The sequence below is a fragment of the Diceros bicornis genome, chromosome 7, assembly GCF_020826845.1.
Source record: "Diceros bicornis minor isolate mBicDic1 chromosome 7, mDicBic1.mat.cur, whole genome shotgun sequence".
Lineage (NCBI taxonomy): Eukaryota > Metazoa > Chordata > Mammalia > Perissodactyla > Rhinocerotidae > Diceros > Diceros bicornis.
Genome location: NC_080746.1, coordinates 59,223,742 through 59,245,752, shown reverse-complemented (window position 1 = coordinate 59,245,752; position 22,011 = coordinate 59,223,742). Strand labels below are relative to the sequence as shown.

General features: G+C 45.0%; 1 long non-coding RNA gene across 1 annotated transcript; it reads left to right on the top strand.

Moving 5' to 3' along the window:
* Positions 1-1,319: 1,319 nt before the first annotated feature.
* On the top strand, positions 1,320-11,314 carry LOC131408696 (uncharacterized). Its single transcript, XR_009220806.1, has 3 exons — positions 1,320-1,488; positions 6,176-6,418; positions 9,775-11,314. It is a non-coding gene; the product is annotated as an uncharacterized LOC131408696 (long non-coding RNA).
* The last annotated feature ends 10,697 nt before the right edge of the window (positions 11,315-22,011 follow it).

Below are 22,011 nucleotides of genomic sequence, written 5' to 3'. Positions count from 1 at the left end.
CTAATCAGACCACACTTCCCTACGATCATTTGTGTGTTTTTTTTGTTTTAGTGAGGAAGATCAGCCCTGAGCTAACATCTGCCAATCCTCCTCTTTTTTGCTCAGGAAGACTGGCCCTGGACCAACATCCGTGCCTGTCTTCCTCCACTTTATATGGGATTCCACTACAGCATGGTTTGACAGGTGGTGCATTGGTGCCCGCCCAGAATCCGAACCAGAGAACCCTGGGCCACCACAGCGGAGCGCGTGCACTTAAGCGCTTGCGCCACTGGGCCGGCCTCCCTACGATCATTTGAAAACAAAAGTTTTGGAAATCTCTTCATTCTCTTTTTTAGTGCCTCTATTCCTAACTCCCAGGTTTTGCTGAGATATTTTGTTAATTTTAGTTTAACAGTCTTAATCTATGCTGGAGATAGTCCCTTTGATTTCTGATTCCTTATTTATAACTTAGAAAGGGCTTTGCCTGAAGTCTCACCTTCTTTTTCCATTAGACTTCATAATAAATTATTTAAATATTTAGTCCAAGCTTCAGTGCTTGTCTCTGTTTCCTTTCTTTTCTTCACATTCCCCCCAAATTTCTGTTTCGGTTCACATAAGTGATAACGTTTGAAAAATCTTCTCTCAAGTATTTTTCTCAGTGGGGAACATGGGAGATCCACTCTGAATTGCTGTGTATCTTTCTTTCACCCTGATAGATGAGCCACATCTGGGCTGGGTGTAGGCTGGGTGTAGCCCTTTCTCTCAACCGTCCTTAATTGCTATTCCACTTAGTTCCAGCATTAGAGATAAAAAATACAATTCCAGCACGATTCTTCTTGGTATATAACATGTTCTTTTTAGCTGGATGTTTGTAAGATTTTTCTCTTTCTCCTTAGACTTCAAAATTTTTACCAGCATATGCCTTCGTGTTTCTCTTTTCTCATCAGCCTAGACCAGTTTTTCTCAATCTTTTATTCTTCACCCACCTAAGGAGCCTTTTTAGGCTTTTTCTTAATTGCCCCCTATGAAATTTTAATAGCGCACACTTCCTATCTGTTTATGTACTGTATCTGTGCTTTACACATTAAAAGAGTAAGATTTTTTTGCCACCTCCCCACGCCATCTTGGGTAGGGGTGGAGCCGCCAGACGCAGTGACAGCGCGCAGAGCACCTCCACCAGGCGAGCAGACCAGGGCGTGTGGCTTCGCCTTTAACCGAGCCGGGCGGGGTAGCCCCGCCCACAAGGACGTAGCCCTATGAGGGACTTCGGTTCTCACCTTGTCCCCTCCCAGGCAGAGGAGGGGCGAGACCAGAGGCACCTGACTGCTTCTCCTTCTGCCTCCGAGTAGCTGCGGACGCTGCGGAACGTTCGGGAACTAGAGCTGTGGCTGGTGGAGCCGTGTCCCGGGAGAGCCTGAGGAAGGACCTGGGCTCGCCCGAGGCCCCGCCGTGGCCCGCCAGCTCCTCCTTAGCGGACCCAAAGGAAAATGGAGAGTTGAAGTGTGGCAGGTGAGGCTGGCGGGGCCGAGGGAGGCAGCACTCTGTGGGCACTGGGGACTGAGGGGCAAGGGGGAGGAGAAGTAGAGGGTTAAGGGGAGAGCCAGACAAAAAAAAAAATGTTCTGAAGACCAAGGGAAGAGAGTGTCCGCAAGAGAGGAGTGTCACGTGGGTAGGTGCCACTGAGAAGCCTTGTGGAGTAAAAAAACCCAAAAGAGGACAGTGAGTTAGTCTACTAGCAGTTTGCAGGAACACAGTGTCCCACTTATGCTGAAGCCCAGGAAGTTCGAGATTTGGCACTGGAAATATAATTTATAGAGGAGAAGCATGGTTAATGTTATCCTGTTACCTGCTTTCACATAATGAGTTAGTCCCCTAGAGCTTCCAAAGGTAAATAATTGTTTTCAGACTCAAACTCCTGGCTTTTATATATTAGATGGGTTTCAATCCACTGCAGATATTATTCTTTTGGGTGTTCAAATTGTCCCACCTCAAAGTCTCTGCCCCCAGGCTCACCCCTTCTAATGTAGCATGGATTGGAAGGGGTGAGCCTGGAGGCAGAGACCAGTTGGAAGTCCGGTGTGGTCATCCAGGTGACAGAGTATGAAACCTAACCCAGTCAGTACCTTGGAGCTTCAGGACGTTCGTGGACGAGCAGAAAGTACATGCACCTCCACGTTTGAGCGTGACGGAGTAGTCCCACTAACCCTCATATCAATAGTAAATATAAAAGCTGGGTAAAATACATAAAGAAACTGAAAGTATTAGAGAAAAATCAAGTCAGGCAGGACTTGAAGGAGAAAATTGTTGGAGAGAATGTGGGTGTACCTAGGCAAGCCCCATATTTGCCTTTGCTTTTCCCCTCAGAGCATTTGCTAAGTCCTGGTGTAGGGAACAGAAGCCAAGCTGAAAAAGGTAGCCAAGGCTTGTGGCATTTCCAGTGGGCTGGGAAGAAGGAAGTTGGAGTTCAGAGATGCCATGGAGTCTGAGACTTGAGATGGAAGAGGGAAACTTAGAGAAATGAGCCCAAAATTCAGTGTGCAATTTCCCCTTGAGGTGTTTGTCAGTTTCTAAGCTGTGCATATCCAGGGCGAGATTCCCAGCACCTAAGTTGAAAGCAGCGGCTGCGAGGCTAAATAGCCGTGCAAAGACTTGAGCAGTTTTATGTTGCTGGGGGGTTAGAGGTTGGAGATCAGAGCCTGAGATGGTGGAGTGGCACTGTAAACACTCCAGGCTTACCTTTGAGACACTAGAAGGGCTGTGCTCTAGGAGTAAGGACAACCAGGAAAAGATCAGCACTAACAAAAGTTAAAACTCTCCACTTAAGTGGATCAAAATCTGCCAGTACTCTATCTGCCTTTTTGGAGAAAGCGAACATTAGCCAAGCCTCTACAGTTTTTCATATACAATGTCTGTTATCCAATCATACCCAATCAGATCTTACCAAGCATGCCAGAAACAGTACCAAATAACTAAAAACAGTGAGAAAAAAATGTAACAGAAACAGAACGACAGATGATCTGAATATTGGAACTATCAGGAATTTTTAAATAAAATGATTGTCCAGGTCCTGTTAGAAAATATTGATTGTGTCTTCAAAGTAAAAAAGACATGAAAAGAGACGCCCACATCCAGGATCTCCAGGACCTCAAGTAGCTGCCTTTTGCCACCACAGGCTCAGCCGGAGATACACAGAAACATTCCTACTGAGTGTTGGTCCAAACTTAAGTAATGTCGTGAACTGAGCTACCAGATGTGAGCCAGGAGAACTCTTTGTATCTCAGATCTGAAGCCTGTATTAAACAGACCTCGGTGACCCCATTCACTAAGGCCTTCATCCAAATATTTGTTCTCTAGATCTTAGCACTCAAGTGAAAAGAAAGGATTACCCCCTAGAAAAGTGGGCTAAAGAAGAAAAAGAACATTTATTCTCAGTATGTATTTGTTTAGTCTCTTTCAAAAAACCTACTCCTAGAACTGGAGGCCAATTGCTCTGCATCCTTGGGTAGCCCATATTTGAATTTCTTCTCTGCAAATGGAGTGATGAGAGGGGATTCCTTGAACTTGAAGTGGAGGCTAGAGTGTACCGTAATAGTAGTGATGGAGAGGAGAAAATAGGTTCTAGAAACATTTAGGAAGTAATCTTATTAAGACTTCATGACCAATTGGATGAGGAAGGGCCCAGGATGACTCTCGGGTTTCTTAACAGGGTGACTACGCATTAAGTCTTGCAACTAACTAAAATGGATAATTAAGGAGAAGTAGGAGGTTTTACTCTGGCCTAATTCAACTTGAGGCATAAACAGAAAAAGGTATCCTGATGCTGTTTAGATATTGGACTCTGAAGATGGCAGAAGAAGACTTAGATGGAGCTTTAGATTTCAGTGGCATCAGCATATGCAGGTGCAGGTGGAAACCATGAGAGTAGATAAGCTGAGCCAAAAGGAAAAAAAAAAAAAACGTATCTGCTAATTATTTGTTTGTATCCCATCTCATTTCAAAAACAGATTGAGTCAGGGACCTGCCCTGGGCATAGTGGTTAAGTTCGCGCACTCCACTTTGGCAGCCCGGGGTTTGCAGATTTGCATCCCTGGCGCGGACCTACACACTGCCTATCAAGCCATGCTGTGGCAGGCGTCTCACATATAAAGTAGAGGAAGATGGGCACGGATGTTAGCCCAGGGCCAATCTTCCTCAGCAAAAAGAGGAGGATTGGCAACAGATGTTAGCTCAGGGCCAATCTTCCTCACAAAAAAAAAAAAAAAGCAGATTGAGTCAGCAGGAGATCATGTAGAATGAGAATAAAAACAGTCTGAGGACAGTTGCCTAACAGACTTTAAATTTAGGGTAGTGAAGAGGAACTCCCTCAGAAACAATGGGAAAACCCAGATTTTGGTTTCACGGAAGCAATGGGTACAGAAAATTTCAAGAAGTTGAGACTGATAAAACTATTGAATTCAGTGGAGAGTTCCAGCATGGGAGGAATTAGGTTTTAATTTGGTGGTGAAGAGCCCTCGTGGAACTCTGCAAGGACACTTTCTTTCTAGTGCTAGGTTATCAGCCAATGGCAGTGGGCTATGGAATAAGTGGGAAGAATGTGCCTTTGGAAAGCTGGCTTGTGAAGGGGAGGTTAGATAAGATTTGGGCTTGAGGAGGCCCAATACATGTGTGGGAGGTTGTGGTGTTTGTTTTGAAAATAGGAAACATTATTTCAAAATGTTTTGAAATAAACTATATCATCCTGAGGAGATTTAGACAACGATATAGGAGATCAAGGATATTTGATGTAGCAAGGTCCTAGATGAGATGAAAGGAAGTGATCTGAAGGACAGTGTGGGATGCAGTGATCTTGGTTAGCAGGGACACTGTGTCCCGGAGCCAGGAGGAAAGTAATAACAATTACTGTTGTTTACTGAGTTGGCACTCTTAGCTGGTAAATATAATAAGACTTGAGGTATTTTATCCCCTTTAATCCTGAGGGCAACATCATGAAATACATAGAATTATCCACTGAGAGTGACTGAGAAATGAAGACATTTCCTAAGGTCATTAGCATTTGGAGCCTAGCCTTTCTGATTAAAAACTCCTGAGCCTTTGGCCACTAGGTCCCAATGCCCCCATAGAGAATATAGGTGTTGATGAATCTAAGTTGGAAAGCAGGGTGGTGGGTGGTTAAGGGAGAGCGCACCTGATACCCTCCAATTTCATAGGTACAGTGTTGACTAAGGTTTGAATACAGTCTTGATGAGAAAATAATCTCGGAAGGGAAGAGAACAATATGGTTGGTGAAAATGATGCTAAGTGAGAAGCAACCATGGAGTAGGAGGAAGGAGGAAAGAGACGACATTATCGATGAAGATGATGGTGAGGGAGAGGAAATAGTGGGGTGGAGACAGAGTACAAGTCACTTCTTGGTTAGTGGTTCGTTCATTCTACAACATTTATTGAAAACTTTACTGTGTACCCCACACTATTCTAAGTGTTGGGCATATAGTAGTGAATAAGACACACTGTGTGCCCTCAGGTTGTTCACAATCTAATCAACACAGTGTGGTAAGTACTATCATAGAGGTCAGCTTGGGGTGTTGGTGAGAACTCACAAGGAGCAACCATCCTAATCTCTGGGGATCAGTGAAGTCTTTCTGGAGGAGGTGATGTCTAACCTGGGGCCCGAAATGTGAGTAGGAGTTCACTAAATACAGGAAAAAAGAGAAAGACTTTCAGAGAAATGAAAGAACAGCTTGTGGAAATTTCAGATGGGAAGAGAGAGAAGGGCCTGTTCTTAGGCGTATTGTTTGGTGGTTCAGAGAGGATGAAACGTGAACTAGAGGTGATGGCCATGAGGCTGAGTGGGTCACCCGAGGTGAGGTCATCAGAGACTGGTAAACTTTGCTGAGGAGTTGGGACTTTATTCCTGAGATGTTAAAGGATTTTAAGAAGTGAAATGAAATGATAAGATATGCATTTCAGAAATGTTACTCTAGCCACAATTTGAAGAATTCATTGGGGGGGCAAGGATGGTGGTCAGGGAGACCAGTCAGGAGGCTGTTCCAGTAACGCAGATGGGATAGGGAAAATGGCAGAGGGCATGGAGAGAAGGAGGTCTCAGAGCCGATTCAGGGAGCCCTTTATCTGACCACAGAGGGTGACTTCTCTGTTAAATCATTCCACTCTGTCCTCTGCTCCATCTATACCCCAGCACCTAAGGCCAACCTCAGAAAGACATGGCCGAGCATCTGCATGAGCTGCTGCTGCAGAACCTGGAGGAACTGACAGAGAAGAAGAAATTCAGGTTTCTCTTGAAGGACCATCATCTATGGAGAGGTCCTCCCAGATCCCCTGGGATGAGGTGGTGAAGGCCTGGGACAAGGCCCTCAGCCTCACGGAGAAGATGGCTCTGAGGAAACCAGGGAGCAAGTCAGGGGAGAGGCCCCTGGGTTTGGTAAGTGTGGGGAGACATTATTCGAGGATGGGACAACCAACCTCTTCTGTTCCTCTTTATTTGCCTGCTGTCTTTTAGTTCTGTTCTCACCTTTCAGTCCTTTCTTTCCTTCCTTCCACCCTCATCACCCACACGTTCATTTCCCCTCCACAGTTTGCCCACCATCACTTTTCCTCGTGTCTCATCAGCCTGTGTCTCCTCCATTACCACACCCTCATCCTTTCCATTTTCTTCTCTGACAGATAGACTGCCCTGTTCCCACTCTGGGAGATAATGCAGTTCCTGACTGGATGGAAATCTGGCATATTTTCACGTGTTCAATGACCTTACCTGGGAAGGAAGTAAAAGTCAGTGAACCCCAAACACCCCATGACCCCAAAACTATAGAGTTCAGGGGTCATGTTCTGAGTCAGTGACCCTCTGGTATCACCAGAGTGAGACTAAGAGGAGCCAAGAAGATGTGAAAGCTATTCTTAGAGACTCTGTGTAAGAGTGTTAGGAGGGCCGTGAAGAGCTTTCCCCGCCTTAGCCAGAGTGAGGAGGAGGCAGGACAGGGTGGGGGCATCCAAGGACACCCCTCTGAGCAGTCTGGAGGGTCAGGAGACCCAGAGCCATCCCCTCTGCAACATGAGGCAAACGGCTTTCCTAGGATCTGAAAAGAAGTTGACAGGCTTTCTTTTAGGTCAGATCGCAAAACCTAACAATCCCTAATGTGTCCCTACTGCCATCTCCCCTGTGTTTATCCCATATTGTCTCTGGAGCAAATTAGACAACCTGTTCCTTATGGGAGCTTCCATGCTGAAATGATTCCTCTGGTCATTCCGAGACCCTTCAACTCTTTTCAGGAGATTCCTAGGCTCCTGGTGGCACAAACCCTACTCCCCTGTGTTACGGACACTATGAAGCCCCTGAACCAGAGAAGACTGAGCCCAGGAGAGAAAGGGAAGAGAGCCAGAGGGTGGGGAGGAGTGAGGTTCATACTGTCCATTCAGGGATTCTGTTTCTACCTGAGCAGGGACTCAGGGCCGAGGAGTAGGGTGTGAGTACAGGAAGGGAGGGGATTTTTGTCCCCAAGAGCCTGTGCCATGTGTCATTATCATCATTCTGTGAGCCCCTTCACACTTCCTCAGCCTCCATACCTCCCGCGAGGCCCTGAATTCTCCTTCACTCTGCCCAGCACCCTAAAAATGAACACCCCGTCAGAACAGGGCAGGAGGGGAGGTTTCTGCTGTCTGCTCCTCTGAGACCCCTGTTTCTTTTGACATCCCTTAGTGGCCAAATCCACCAATTACATTGTATTTTTGTGTATGTTCCTAACTCTCCCAGACTTTTTGGCTACTCCATATGTGCAAATCTTTATTTGTTCTCCCAGTCTCCAACATGAAACCTCAAAGCCTACGTTTTTGATGGACCTAAAGGAAAGGAACCAGGTCCCAATAAAAGAGCCACAGTAATGCAGAGAGGAGAAAGGTATTTGGAAGCAGTAAGCAGTAGAGAGGCCATTCTGTAAACACTGGGCATTAAGCTGAGCACAGCATAAAGCTCGTTTTTTGTGGAGGTATTCTAACCCTTTGTACTTAATATCAGTAATTTTTTTTTTTTTTTTTTTTGGTGAGGAAGATCAGCCCTGCGCTAACATCTGCCAATCCTCCTCTTTTTTTTTTGCTGAGGAAGACTGGCCCTAGGCTAACATCCGTGCCCATCTTCCTCCACTTTATATGGGACGCCGCCACAGCATGACTGGACAAGCGGTGCGTCGGCACACGCCCGGGATCCAAACCGGCAAACCCCGGGCCGCTGCAGCAGAGCACAGGCACTTAACCACTTGCGCCACTGGGCCGGTCCCATCAATAATGTTTTTATTAGAAGCCACTACACTTTCATTTCTCAGGATTTTTCTTCTGTCCTGTCATCTCAAAAACATCTGAACCAATTATTAACAATTTTTTGTTTGCTTTTTTCCTTTGTTACACTGAGTGTACAGAGAATTGATTGATTGTAATCCTCACTTTAGTGCACGCCATCATCATCAGTGTGTATGTGACCCGTCTGTATTTTTATTCCCGGTACCCATTCCCCTCCCTCTTATACACACTCACTCTAATTTATTTACTGTATTAACTTAAGCTTGCATTTTACTCTCGTGAAATATGTATAATTGTTCTTTGAATTTTTTAACTATAAAATGTATTGTTCGTAAATGTCATTCTGTTTCTCACTATTTCTCACTTGACACTATTTTTAAGATCCCTGTTTCTTGCTATACTTACATCTAGTTCTTACATCCTGCATTCTCCCAGTGCTGGACACATCCAGTTCCCAGATGTCACTAAAAATATGTAAGAACACATATCCTCATACATGTCACCTTATAAACTATAAGAATTTCTCTGGGATTTACACCTAGGAGAGGTTTTTCTGGGGTGTCAGCCATAAATATAATTAATTTCATTAACTATGGCCAGATTGTCAGTCTCCCCTCTCAACCCTGGCACGCCCATCTACTTTATAACACCCTATTTTTTTTTCATTTTTCCTGAACGTATAACTTATTGCACACTACATTATTTATTTATTTATTGTGATTATTGTTTAATGTCTGTCATTCTCTACAGGAACATAAGCTCACAAGAGCAGAGATCTTTGCCCCATTGTTTGCTCGTGTTTCCCAAATGCCTAGAACGGTGCCTGGCACTGAGTCAGCATTCAATAAATATTTCCTGAATGAGCCGATGGACAGGGCATGGGAGTCCCGTCTTCCTGCATCCTCTTCAACACTTGATTTATACTTTCCCTTTGTTTGCCATTCTTATAAGGATAAAGTGACATCACATATTTGCTTTTATTTGGAATTCTCAGATTATTAGAGCATTTGAGCATCTCTTTACATACTTGTTCACCATTCAGACTTTCTCTTCTGGGAATTGCCTGTTGATGTCCTTTGTCCTTCCTGGGAATTAAATCTTTGTGTCTTCTACCCATTTTTTGTTAATTTTTTTCTGAATTTTTGTTAAGGGTCTAGGCTCTAATTAACTTTGCTTTATTTAAATTTCCTGAATCCAGCTTGACTCAGGCCTTGCTTAAGCACTTAGGCAAACACATGCAGAGAGGCCCTAGCACTAGTCCACACTGCAGGGTGTGTGTGCTGAAATAGAGGCTGAGGAGAGGTTGCGCCTGGGAGGGGGAACTGGGCGATGGGTTTCAAGTTGCTGGATTAACTTCCATTTTTCCAGTGTCCTGGGGAGAGTGTCTTGATTGCCTGTGTTGAGGAGACCCCTGTTTCTCACAGCCAGGATAAAGAGGGGCTGTCAATTGTCCCTTATTTGTGTTTCTCATTCTCTGTCTTTCTGATATAGGAAACAGAAGAAAGTACAGAACACGTGATAGAGGAGTTCCAGCTCATGAAGGGCAGGGACTTTCATTCTGGGGAGTGCAAAAGTTTCCATCATGTATTCATAAGGCTCTTTCTTCTCCGTGCCTATCCTCACCAGAAGCAGAAGGAACATGAGCTCCTGGTCTCTGGTCAGAAACACAGCAGGATCGTGAAGGATTAAGGACGTTTGGTAAAGGTGCCAGCTTTATTTGATCCTGCTGAAGAGACAGGAGCCAGTCCTGGACTCTGATGCTGCAGGGGGCTTCTGGGATTGGGAAGACCACTCTGACCAGGAAGGGGGATTGGACTGAGCAGAGGGAATGCTTTACCAGGACAGGCTCCACTAAGTTCTCTCTCTGAGCTGCGGAAAACTGCACCGGCTGATAAAAAGAAAGATGCAACTTGCTGATGTGATTGCCCTCATTGGCCTGGCTTCTAGGCCTCAACCCCGACGTCCTGGCCCAGCCTGCGAGATTCTTGTTCTTCCTAAATGGGGTTGATTAACAGAGATCACACACCCTGTGAGGAGCACACGTATGATCTGTTAAGACGGGGCGGAGCGGCGGCCAGTGCCTCTCCTGCTGAGCTGTCTACGGCAGAGGACTCTGCTTCCCAAAACCTCCCACCTCCTCACCGCTCGACTCACTCCCCTCACTAAGCCTGGCCCCTTGGAAGAAATCCCACCATCTGGAGATCCTGGGCTTCTCGAAGGAGGAAAGAGAGAAGTAGTTCTGTAAATACTTCACAGACAAGGACGAGGCCTGAGAGCCTTGCAATTGATAAACGACAACGAGACCTGCCTCAAAGAGCAGATGGAGAGAGGGTGGGACCCCACAGCCACTGCCCAGACCACCACAATCCCCTTCATGCATTCTCTCTCCAGTTTACTCAGCCAGATGACCGGGGGCCTGAGGACCTGAGGGAATCAGGGAACAGAAAATCCTCTTTGGCAAAGTTAACTTTCAGACACGTGGGCTGAATGTACCTGTTGTCTCCCATTTCCTGGGTACAAATATGAATGTGTCTCAGAAAGATGGTGACTATGGAGATTGCTGTAGTTTCATCCACTAGAATGTCAGGGGTTTTGCACCTGTTTTTACCCCCTCAGAGAATATACAGAAATAAAATGATGCTCAAATCTCTTCTTTTGGAGGTCTGAAAAATCTACTTGAAAATTTTGAAAGACGCAATCCAATTTTTTAACTTTGACAGTCATTTCTTGTTTGACCTCCTAAATTGAAGGACAGCTAGAGAGTTGAAGGAGAAGTTCTCATGTAAGATGTCACAGAATATACAGTTGGAATTACTGCAGTGAGTTGAAGTACAAGGAAATCGACGTTTTCATGCAATAACAACATTTCCCTGCTTGTTTGAGACCCAAATGAAGAGTTTGTGAAACAAGCAGTGGATGTTCCAATGGACCCATACATTAATTTTTTTTTCCAAATTAAATTTCCAGAGTTTTGCCTTCCATATTAAGCATTGTCATTTTATGCAGGGAATAAATCTAAATTTACAGTGAGTATTCAGAATCATTTTTTGCTCTGTGCTTCCTTCCCAGCTTCCTGAGCTCCAGCTGCTCTTATTCCCCAGGAAGATCCGTGAGACACTCCTCAGGTGGGTTCTGTTCCATAGTTCAGATTTTAGCCTCGGAAATAGGCCCAGGCCTGACTGGATGGTCCTGGGGTAGAGGAATAAGTAAAAGTAGCCTCTGTGTTACTTTTCGTGCTCCCTCGGTCCTGTCGGATGACTGACCGCCCTCCTGAGAAGATCACATCCTGGGCATGAGGAGGCTTAGGTTTCCCCTGCCTGAAGCTAGACTCCCCTTGCTGGGCTCTTCCCACCATTATTGGATTTCTATGATGTCATAGCTTAGTGTAGTGGAAATGGCCATCCTCTGGGAGCCAGAGACCTGAGTTGTTGCCTGAACCCTTTTTCTTTTTTTTTGCAGTTCAGCTAGTCACTTCCCCTCTCTGGGCATCAGTATTCTCTGCTATGCAGCTAGGGGTGACCAGTTGGCCCAGTTGGCCCAGTACTGAGAGGTTTCCCAGGATGCAGACTTTCAATGCTCACACCAGGAAAGTCCCAGGCAAATATTGGCTTCAAATATGCCACTCTCCTCTGGAGACGGGGAATATCGAGAGCAGGAATTCTCTCAGAGCCGTATCTCACCTACATATACAGGATTTCCCATTGTCAGATAGTAAACAATTTGGTACTTTAAAAGCCAGTATTTCTAGGGCCATGGTCCTGTCTATGTTTCTCTTCATTTCAGTCTGGGTCTTGGAGAAGTCTTGTTAAAGTGAGCCAGCACTGTGACAACTGACAGATGGGGCGCTAAGAGCTAGAGGAAGTGGGAGCATGTTGCTCCATGGCCTTCCTGACGTCTGCAGTGCTTCTAGGGGAGACCTTCCAGGGCAGGCATGACTTCAGTTCACTGCCAACTGCCACTGTTCGCCTCCTCGCCATCTCTGATTTTTCATTTTTAGCTAACCTTAAATGTGCTTTAGTTTTTATTAAGATGGTGTTTACTTTAGTCAGTATTTTTTTAACGTTATGAACATCTTTTTTTATTATTACTATTTTTTTCTGTTTTTTAAAGTCTATCCTGGAAAAAAAAAAACCTGTTGCCCTCAAAGTTATCTTAGGTCTTTCTGTGATTACCTCCATGAGAAGGTCATCCTTTTCAGACACTTTTTCATCTGAAATCAGTAGACACTTGATCTTGTATTTCTGTGACTGAACACGTGAGTTTATTTCATCCAAATCACTTCAGAAACCCAGGCCACAATTTATACCTAGTGTACGTTAGGACATCAGTGAACCGAGCTTCTTAAGCTATGTTTGTTCATGTGAGTTCTTTGAGGTTCTTACAGAAGGCTTTGCAGTGCGGTTGTTTGCCCTTTTTAAAGTCAACAGTGACCTAAGATAACGGTCCAATTTCATTGTTGGAGAAAAACTATCCTTTCCCCATTGTGTGTTCTTGGCATCCTCATCAAAGATGAGTTGACAGTACATGTGTAGGGCTAGAGGACCACTCAAGGACAGGTCATTCCATGGGGCATCATGGGGGCTGCAGAGGTTAGCAAGACGAGGCACTAAGGGGCAGGTGAAAATGTTTCTGCTCCCCTTAGCTGGAGATGGCCTGTGTTAGTCTCTCATGTCCTCTCTCTCTTCACAGCCTACAAGGCCCTTTCATCTCTAAATCTGGACTGATCTTCACAGTCAGTTTAGAGGAAGCACTGCAATGTGGAAAGAGCCCTGACCTGAAATTTGTACCATCTAGGTGATCTTTCACAGAATAGGAGGGCCTTTCACCACATGAGATGGACATGGTTTCTAAGAAGTGATGTTTATTGAGCCTTTAAATATAGTCAGAACAGTGGCGTACGTAGTTCTGATTTAATTCTTTCAGCATTGCAATGATGTATTACTTCTGTTATCTCCGTTTTATAGAACAGGAGACAGAGGCTTTGCAAGGTGAGCTAACCTGCTCCAAACCACAGGGCTGATATGTGACATAGCCAGGTTTCCAACCCTACAATGTCTGCTGAAGTCTCATGCTCTTATCTCTGGGTCATGTTGCCACCTCCATTCCCTCCAGCAGGAAAAGGATCAGTGTACCCAGTGGTAGGTTATCTCTTGGGGAGAGAAATGTAGATTTTTTATTACAATTCATACCCCTCCTACTTCTGAAAGGTATTTGAGGGAACAGCCAGAAAAAAAAGTATACAAAAAAAATAACGTATAGGTCTGGCACCACATGTAAGAAGGCAAGAATAGAGGAAATGATTGTTCCATAACTTGGAAAAGGTGTCTGCTGTGATTATGCATAATATGGAACTCTGAGCTACCAGGCATCCCTGACAACATAGGAATCTAAAATGAATCTAGTGATTTTGTTCCTCAGGATAAAGAACTTTACCAGATAATTCCTTCTAAAAGAGATTTGCTATGTGGGTCCATATGTAACGTTAGGGGGAAAAGACTACACTGTTACTGCCATGGTGCATCTGACCCTGAGGAGCTTGGCACACCTGCAGAGTGGTCAAGAACCTGAGCTTTGGGACCACGTGGACAATTTTCTTACATTACACATAGTATTTGTTTAACAATTTGGTTTCCACCAGCAACTGTTCTAATCACTTTATAAATATTCATTCATTCCACAAAAATTAACTCAGCCCATACTATGATCCAAACACTGTTCTAGTCATTGGGCTGCATCAGGGAAAATGGGACATTCTGAACAAAGATTCTGCCTTTGTGATGCTTATAATGTGGTGAGGGGAGAGAGATAATAAACCATACATGCAATAAATAAGCAAATTGGGTCATATGTCGGAAGACAATAAGAGCTATGGAAATAGGAAAATGTAGAGTGTAGGAGGATGGCGGGGGATGACAGGTTGTGGTATTAAATAAGGGTCAGGCTAGTATGCTGAGAATATGAGATGTGAGCCAAAACTAGAAGGAAGAGAGGGAGCTAGCCAAGCTGGTCCCGGGAATAGAGTTTCAGAAAGAAAGTCCAGTTACAGCAGCTGCCTTGATGAGGGATCACTCTGGGATTATTTAAAAACCAGCAGGGAGGCAGGGGTAGCTGTAGTGAGAGTGAGCGAGTGTGGGTGTTCTATAATCCTTCTAAATTGCATCTCAAGACCATCCATGGGGTGACACAGTGAAGACTGTACCCACTAGCTCCATCTCCCATTGGTCAAAGGTTTACCGGGTGGGGCATGAATTCCCTGCACCCGCAGATTGCTGATGTACGGGTACCAAGGGCAGTCCAGCAACAGCCTCAACAGTGAGGCCGCAAGGTGAGAGGCAAGAGGCTCGCAGTGCAGGCTGGAGGAGAGGTGCTGTCAGTCAGGCTGCACAAAGCTGGTCAGAGCTGTTGGCCACCAGCAGCTGCAAAGAGATGGATGAGGCTCAGCAAAGTGGTGCATAAACGATTTCTGATTCAGTAGTCATAGGTACTCATTTACGCCTTCATAAAACTAAATTTCTTGAACAACTACTAGGTAGCAGGCCTCCTAGTTCTTTTACATTTCATGTTGTATATTGATTGGTCATTATAAAAGTAATATGTGAAAGCGTGCCAGTTTTTAAAAAATCAAATCGTGCAGAAGTAGACAGAATAAAGCAGGAAAGGCCCCCTTTGTCCTCCTCAATCCATCCCACTCCCCTTCACGATAAAGCCCACGTCTGTGAGTGTAGAAGGATCTCCTTCCAGAGACATTTGCAAACAACACACACACAGAGTTTTGGTTAGTTTTTATTTTATCTTAAATGCAAAGATAGCTTCTCTCTTCTTCTAAGGCAGTGATATCCAAAAATATTTTCTATTTCATGTCTGTCTTACAGTTTGAAAAATTTTTAGTTTACTGATGCCTGTTTTCAGAAACTTGACCGTCAAGAACCTTCAGCATCTAGAAGGTTTGAATCTGAGTTATATCACGTTAGGGAGGATGGCGTGAAACATCTGTGCGAGGACTTTGGACACCAGTCACGTAGCCTAATAAACTAGAGTAACTGCCCAAGACTTTTCTCTGTCAAGAGAGCCCTTGGGTTTGGGGAAGGAGTAAGAAAGCAAAGAGCTGTGTACAGTGGTGGAGGGAGATGGGAGATGATGTCTAGTCCAGTCTCGGGCAGAGCGTCCCACGCCCACAGGGACTGTGGAAATGGGATATGTTTTTCCCTTTGGTCCCCTCACAACTAAAAAATGGGACTGCTCAGTCCTGTTGGCCTCTAAAGCTTGACGAGTCTTCCTTACCCTGCCCTCTAGTCTGGCTAAGAAACCTCTCCTCTCTCTTCCTCCCCACTGGATGGGGCCATCTCCTGTGACAGTGGAAGGCAGCACGGGGGACAAGATCAGCACACTTGGAAGGATGGTAAAGTTTAGTAGACAGTCCTTGTCATATTCAAGGAGGAAGGCTGGGCTTTCTAATATTCTCATCTCAGGATTACAGTGGCTGTGACAAGTGGTTGAGAGACTCTCGTGTTCCACTACCAATCAGTGTCCTCTCCCTCCTTCCCTCCCTCCTTGTCTATCTGTCTATCTCTCCCTCCCTCTCTCTCTCTCTCCCTGTCTCCCTCTCCCTCCCTCCCCCCATGCCCCCCACCAACTCTTACTCTCCCTATCCCTCTGTTTGGAACAGTTTGTTGAAGGTGCAGAAGGAACCTGGCCTCGTGGATTTTCACTTGGTTCTTAAGGCCCAGAGAAAGGAAGGCTTCGGTCTGAACTTGCAGGTGGGATTGAGGGGCATGTGTGAATGATATCCCAGGAAAACGGTCTAAAATGAATGTACATTGTCCACTATGTAGCTTCCCTTTTTGCCTTGTCCACAGTGTGTTCAGATCCCCATGTTAGGACTTGTCAGGTTGATGGCTGACCCCTCATCGCCATAAGCAGGTTCTGGCAGGGGAGGAGATTATTTATTATTATATGTATAGTGAGGCTTCATTGCACAAGTTCACAGCCCTCTCCACTGCTGCTTTCTCTTCTTTCGCCTTCCAGATGTAGAGAGAGAGAACCTAGGTCTGTGGGATCAGGCAATAAACCAGAGTGAGGCACATGTTCTCTCTCCCACAACATGCTCAGGGCGCAGAGGGTGAACCTCCTTTACAGGGTGCTGGTGGGAAGCAGAAAAAAAATCCCCAAATAAAGTTTTCACAGATACTCTGACTATTCCATAAATAGAATAACAATTTACAGTGTTATTTGAATTTTCAGTGGATATAGTAGAAATTATAATAATAACAGCCAACATGTAAATAGTACTTAAACTGAGGAGCAAAGAGGTTAAGTAACTTACCTAAAGTCAGACATACAAAAAGTGGTTGACAGTAACATATTTTTATTTAGCTCTTCCCATCAAGTTGATATATTGTCAGTATTTGGATTGTTTCAGTGTCTGCCAGCACCCTAATAGGTTTTGTGTTTTCCCTCCAGCTTTAGAAACAGAGCCCCTGGCCTTGCTTCCCACACTGTCCCTAGGAAGCAGCTGGGACCCCATCATCTTTGATTTATACGTTCCACAACATGCACATGCATGGTGCCCCGCTTTCTCCCAGACACTGGGCCACTGGCATTGATCTCCTTACTATGTGAGTTTGGTCATTGTTTGTGCCCTCTCTCAAATCACAGAAAGCAGAGGTTCTCACCAGGAGCAGTTTTGTCCCCCAGGGGACATTTGGCAATGTCTGTAGACATTTTTGGTTATTAAAACCGAAAGAGGTGGTGCTACTGGCATCTGGTGGGTAGAAGCCGGGGATGCTTCTAATCATCCTACAATGCACAGGGGGGTCCCTCACAACAAAGAGTTACTCAGCCCAAAATGTCAGTAGTGCCAAGGTTGAGAAGCCTTGATGAAGGAAAGAGCCTTCTTTTCCTGTCCTGTGGATTCGCTGTGGGTTGGGGTGGTGGGGAGCAGAAATAGAAGTAAAAAGTTACTGAAAATGTCCGTCAGGCTCCCTCTGCTCACACACAGACCCTGTCCACATACAGGCTGCCAGCCTCAGGAGAGGGGTCTGTCCTGACAGCCTGTGGGAACTGTGGTCGTCTTCCTCCAATAAGCGACTGGTTCTCCAAACACACCCAACTCCAATGACCCCCAGAATCAACACTGGCCTTGCAGGGTCCTTTCTTGCCTCTTTCACGTTCCCCAGATCCAAGTTTTTCCCAGACATCTTTGCCCCAAAACTATCTGTCAGTCATAGAGAAGCGGGCGCTGCTGTGGGAAACACATGGCTCAGAGCCATGGAAAGAAAACTCTTAATCCTGAAGCAGAGAAAATGGTCAATGGCCAGAACTGTGTGCTGAGTATCTCAGAGTGAGATTGAAAGGTGGGGCCCTCTGCCTAGGGAGTAGAGAAATGGGACCACAAGGTTCATGCACTTCGTGGGGCCTAAGGATAATTTTTATGTGCTAGGCCCTTCTCAGAGAGACATTGAAACCTCAGGACTAAGTGAGACATTTTCCTCTTGGTGGCTCGCTCAACAGCCCAAAGGATTGTCATCTCACTGCTGCCTGTTTTGGAGAGTCTCCTCTGTCTCAAGAACACTCAACGGCTGAGATTTGGACCTGAGTTATATCCCCTACGCAATGATGGTGAGAAACTGCTGTGTGGGGCCTGGAACACCAGTGCTGTAGCATGTACATTCTCAGGTGGGGTGTGGAGAGACCTTGACCATGAGGAGTCTGAGACAGCAGCCTGTGATGTTGGAGGGAAAGTGGAAACTGAGTATCTGTGTTGGTCTCCAGGGACAGTCTCCCAATCACACAGGCTTCCCCGGGGTTCGGGAACACGGGCTTTTGTGTTGCCCTTTGTGTTGTCCTGGAGCTGGGAAGTGGGGCTACTCAGGTGGATCCTGTTAGTCCTCTGACCGCCTGGTGAGGCCTCCTGGGCCTTCACTGGGGCCATCCCCAGGGGCTATCTCTCCTCTCGCACCCCCATTGTTACAGATATTTTAGTAATTGAGACAGAGCCTGTGGGATAGGCAGGGCCATCACATTTGGGAGGAAAGGAAAGTTTTGAGAAAATTTGGAAAGGCCCTACCTCATTGAGGAAGTGGGGCTTTTCTCTCTGACGTCCTCCTGGCCACAGGATTGTCCTGCTCGGAGCTCCTAGTTGAGAGACACTCACTTTGTTCCTCTCAGCTCTGATGCCTGTGTCAGCTGATGTCTTGCTCTTTGTGCCTCTATCTGTCCCTCTGTCTCTTTACTGTATGAATGTGTCCTTGTCCATTTTTCATAGGACACCTTCTCACCTCATTTTCTAGTTAACAGCTTTCTGATTCTCAGGAACTATTTCCCTGTCCTCACTGTGTCTGATGATAGCAGCTCCTTCTTTCCCTCTTCTTCCTGCAGCCATTTTCCATTGCGCTGTCCCCAGATGGCATAAACACAGGAGCTCCCCATTCCTGACCTGTGGACCTCTTTGTGAGGGTTGGGGCAGCAGGAGAGGACGACAGTGATGAGGTCCCTCAGGCTCCCTCTTCTTACAAACAGGCCCCCTACAGCACAGAGACCCATCTCTCCAGAACGCAACATCTCAGGAGTCCAGCTGAACATATAAAAAGAAATTTCACCTTGACCAGTAACCCCAGATTTTGTAATTAAGACAAAAATGTGACACCATTTGTCACCTGCTGATCACCTCCTGATCCAGCAAAGATGAAAAGGTATGCTGATTCCCAGTGTTGGCATGGGTGTGAGAAAGCTGACACGTGGATATGCTGTTCTTGGGATCATAAATCAATAAAACCTCACTGGATGACAGTTCAGCATTATGGATTAAAAAAAATAAATAAAGTCGTTAACATGCTTACATTTCAGTCCAATCCAAATACATCAGCTTATTCTCAAGAATTAACCAGACAAGTTGTAAAATGTACATAAAAAGATAATGATTATATCATTGTTCATAATATGAAAAAATTGGAAGGAGCACATAAATACAAATTTATTTTTAAAACTGGTTAAATTCTTTTTGGTGTATCCATCTAATGGACTGCTTGCATGCATTCGCAGTGTATTAAAGGAAATTTAATAACATGGAAACATCTACTTCCTGTACTGCAGCAGGCAGTGTAAGCCTGATGTCCACATTAGTGGTGTCCTAGTGGGGCACAGACTGTACTGAAACACACAGTATCATTTTAGCACAACAAGAGGGAGTCAAATTTTTTGTGGTCCCTCAATATGGGCCATTTTCCTGAGTGGAGTTAAGCCGGCCCAAGAAGCAGGCTGGACTGTCTCTGAAGGGAAAAAAGTGACTGTTGTGGCGAGCATAGCCCAGGGTCAGTGCCCCTCTGATGGCTGGCTCATGCCAAAAGCATTGTGATGACCTTGGCAGAGCATTTTGTTGGTGTGAGATCAAGCTCCAGTTCTTAGAAGACTGAAGGTTGCAAGTCCTGATGTAAGGGAAAGTTAAGTGTCAGGAGGGGCCTGTGCAGGGGAATCTTCCTTCTGAAGTGTCTCAAGGAACAGTTATTACATTTTATCAGTCATGAGTTACATTCAAAGCAGTAGGTATAGTATGAGAAAGACACACCAGAGAGTTTTGTTTTTTTCTTAAATGTCAGAAAAAGACCATAGAGGTCAAAATTGTTAGGATGAAGATAAAGGGGATCATGTAAGTGTTCTAGAGGATGTCAAAGTGTCATAAAAGGCACGATTAACGGCAGCATTAAGGAAAGTGCTGAACAATCTGAAAATTCATCTTGTTCCGTCATCTCGGGCAGGGCTGCCTACTTCTGCAGTCAGCAGCTTCTGGAGGATTCCTAATAGCTCTGAGTTAAGGGCTCTTCATGGGATGGATGCCCAGTAGGGAGAAGTGATGTGCCTTTGAAGTTGAGAAGGATCGACACCTTGGAGTTTTACTGCTGTGTCAGTTAACAGGACCTGATGGTCCTTTCCACTGAGGCTCGAGAGCAATGTTTCTCTGATGCCATCTTCAGAAGATCAAATCTCCAGGTTTCAGAGTGTGCAGAGGCTGCGTAGGTTGGTGTTTTGGAAATGCAGCTTGTACCTGTTGGTGATAAAGCTGGAGGTATCATATGAGTCCTCTTCAATTAATTAGTCATATCAGCTCATACCAATAGTGCAGAATCTAGCATTGCAAAGAGCAAGGCAGCCTGCTACGAACTCCAGAAATGGTCACCTTTGGGTTCTGGGGAAATTGGTCTTATTGCCATCAGCACCAATGGCACTACCTTAGGCCCTGGGAGTTTGAGGGTTTTGAGAGCTTTGATAATTGTACTTTTAGAATTTGAAAGTTATCTCTTTTCCCTGAAGTATGTAGATGATAAAGGTCAGTGGAGATGCTGAGTAAAAGGGAAAGCATTGCAGAGTTCTGTAATGAGATTACCAGTGAAATATGTGTCCCTCTTACTGCGGAGAGAAGTTGGGATTCCACAAGCCAAGAACACAACACAAGCGAATTTGTTTCTACCATTACAGCCACAGCTTTCCAGTAAGGTAAAACCTCACCCCACCCTAAGAATGCACAGCAAAAACCAGAAGTACTCAGAGCCCATTGGGAGGTGTTCAAAGGGACCCAAGACTTGGGTTTCTGTCCGTATCCTCCCTACAGTCATGCCAGGGTTGTGTCATCGGCAGGTAAGACCAGTGTTGGAAACATCCTTGGCAAAACCTCCTAAAATTACCCCACCAATGTTGGTTCACTGTCAGGGCCAATTTATCTCTTCTGTTGTGGGTAATATCATGAAACACTTTTGCTCATTTCCACTTTTAGGTTAATGGAAAAGCCTCTCAAGATTCTTTTATTTGCTGTCCATTTCATAGAGGTTCCTGTAACAGTCAGGAAATCTCTTTATTTTTAAAGCATTTCCAAATCATGAACTAACCCCAAATCATACCTACCGTCAGTACAAGTATTTGCTCTTTTATCTTTCATTGGTTGGCAGGTCTGGGAAAAGGCAATTAAATTAGCCATCTGAACTGATTTAGTTTCTGTGAGAAGCTCAGAGGTAGATTCACATCTGTGGTAGCATAACCTGCTTGGCAGTTGTTACTTTTTCTTTTCAGGTATGAACCAGCTACAAATAATTAGATGAGGGGTATCCAAAGGAGTATCTAAAAGATATGCAAGGAGCATGGGTAGTTCCTTAGCAGAGTTAAAGCAACTGTGGGGTTATCCTTCCTTAGGAAAGGAAGGGGGTGGCAGGGGTTAGAGCATCACGGCAGTGGACCATGATCTGTGAGGGGAAGGCAGCAGTATGTCATAGGAGGTGACACGTGAACCTGTGTTTCACTAGGTGAGGAGTTTTTGTCAGTAGAAGTCTGTTCAGCATGGGGAACCATGAGGTTTAGTGGAGACTTTAGAACCAAGTCAGTCGAGGGCTTCATGAGCTTTACTGCTGCTGCTCTGCTTCTTAGCAGGTGGGTATGCCTGGTTGCTGGACCTAATGGAAGACTAAGGTAAGTCATAGGCCCCTGAGCAGGGGCACACTGAGCCATATTGGAGCCTGTGCCCCTATGGTAAATGTTTTTTTATATTTGTTAAATGCTTCATTTTTTCCAGACATTAAAAAAAGTGAAAAAATATTGAAAAATTGAAAAGTAGATTATTAAAACTTATATTAAGTTAAAATATTTATTTATACCAAAAAGAGTTTATTACAATTTAACTTTCCTGGGTTTAATGAAAACAAACTTCTCCAGAAGCAATAAAAGATTAATAAATTTCTTTATATG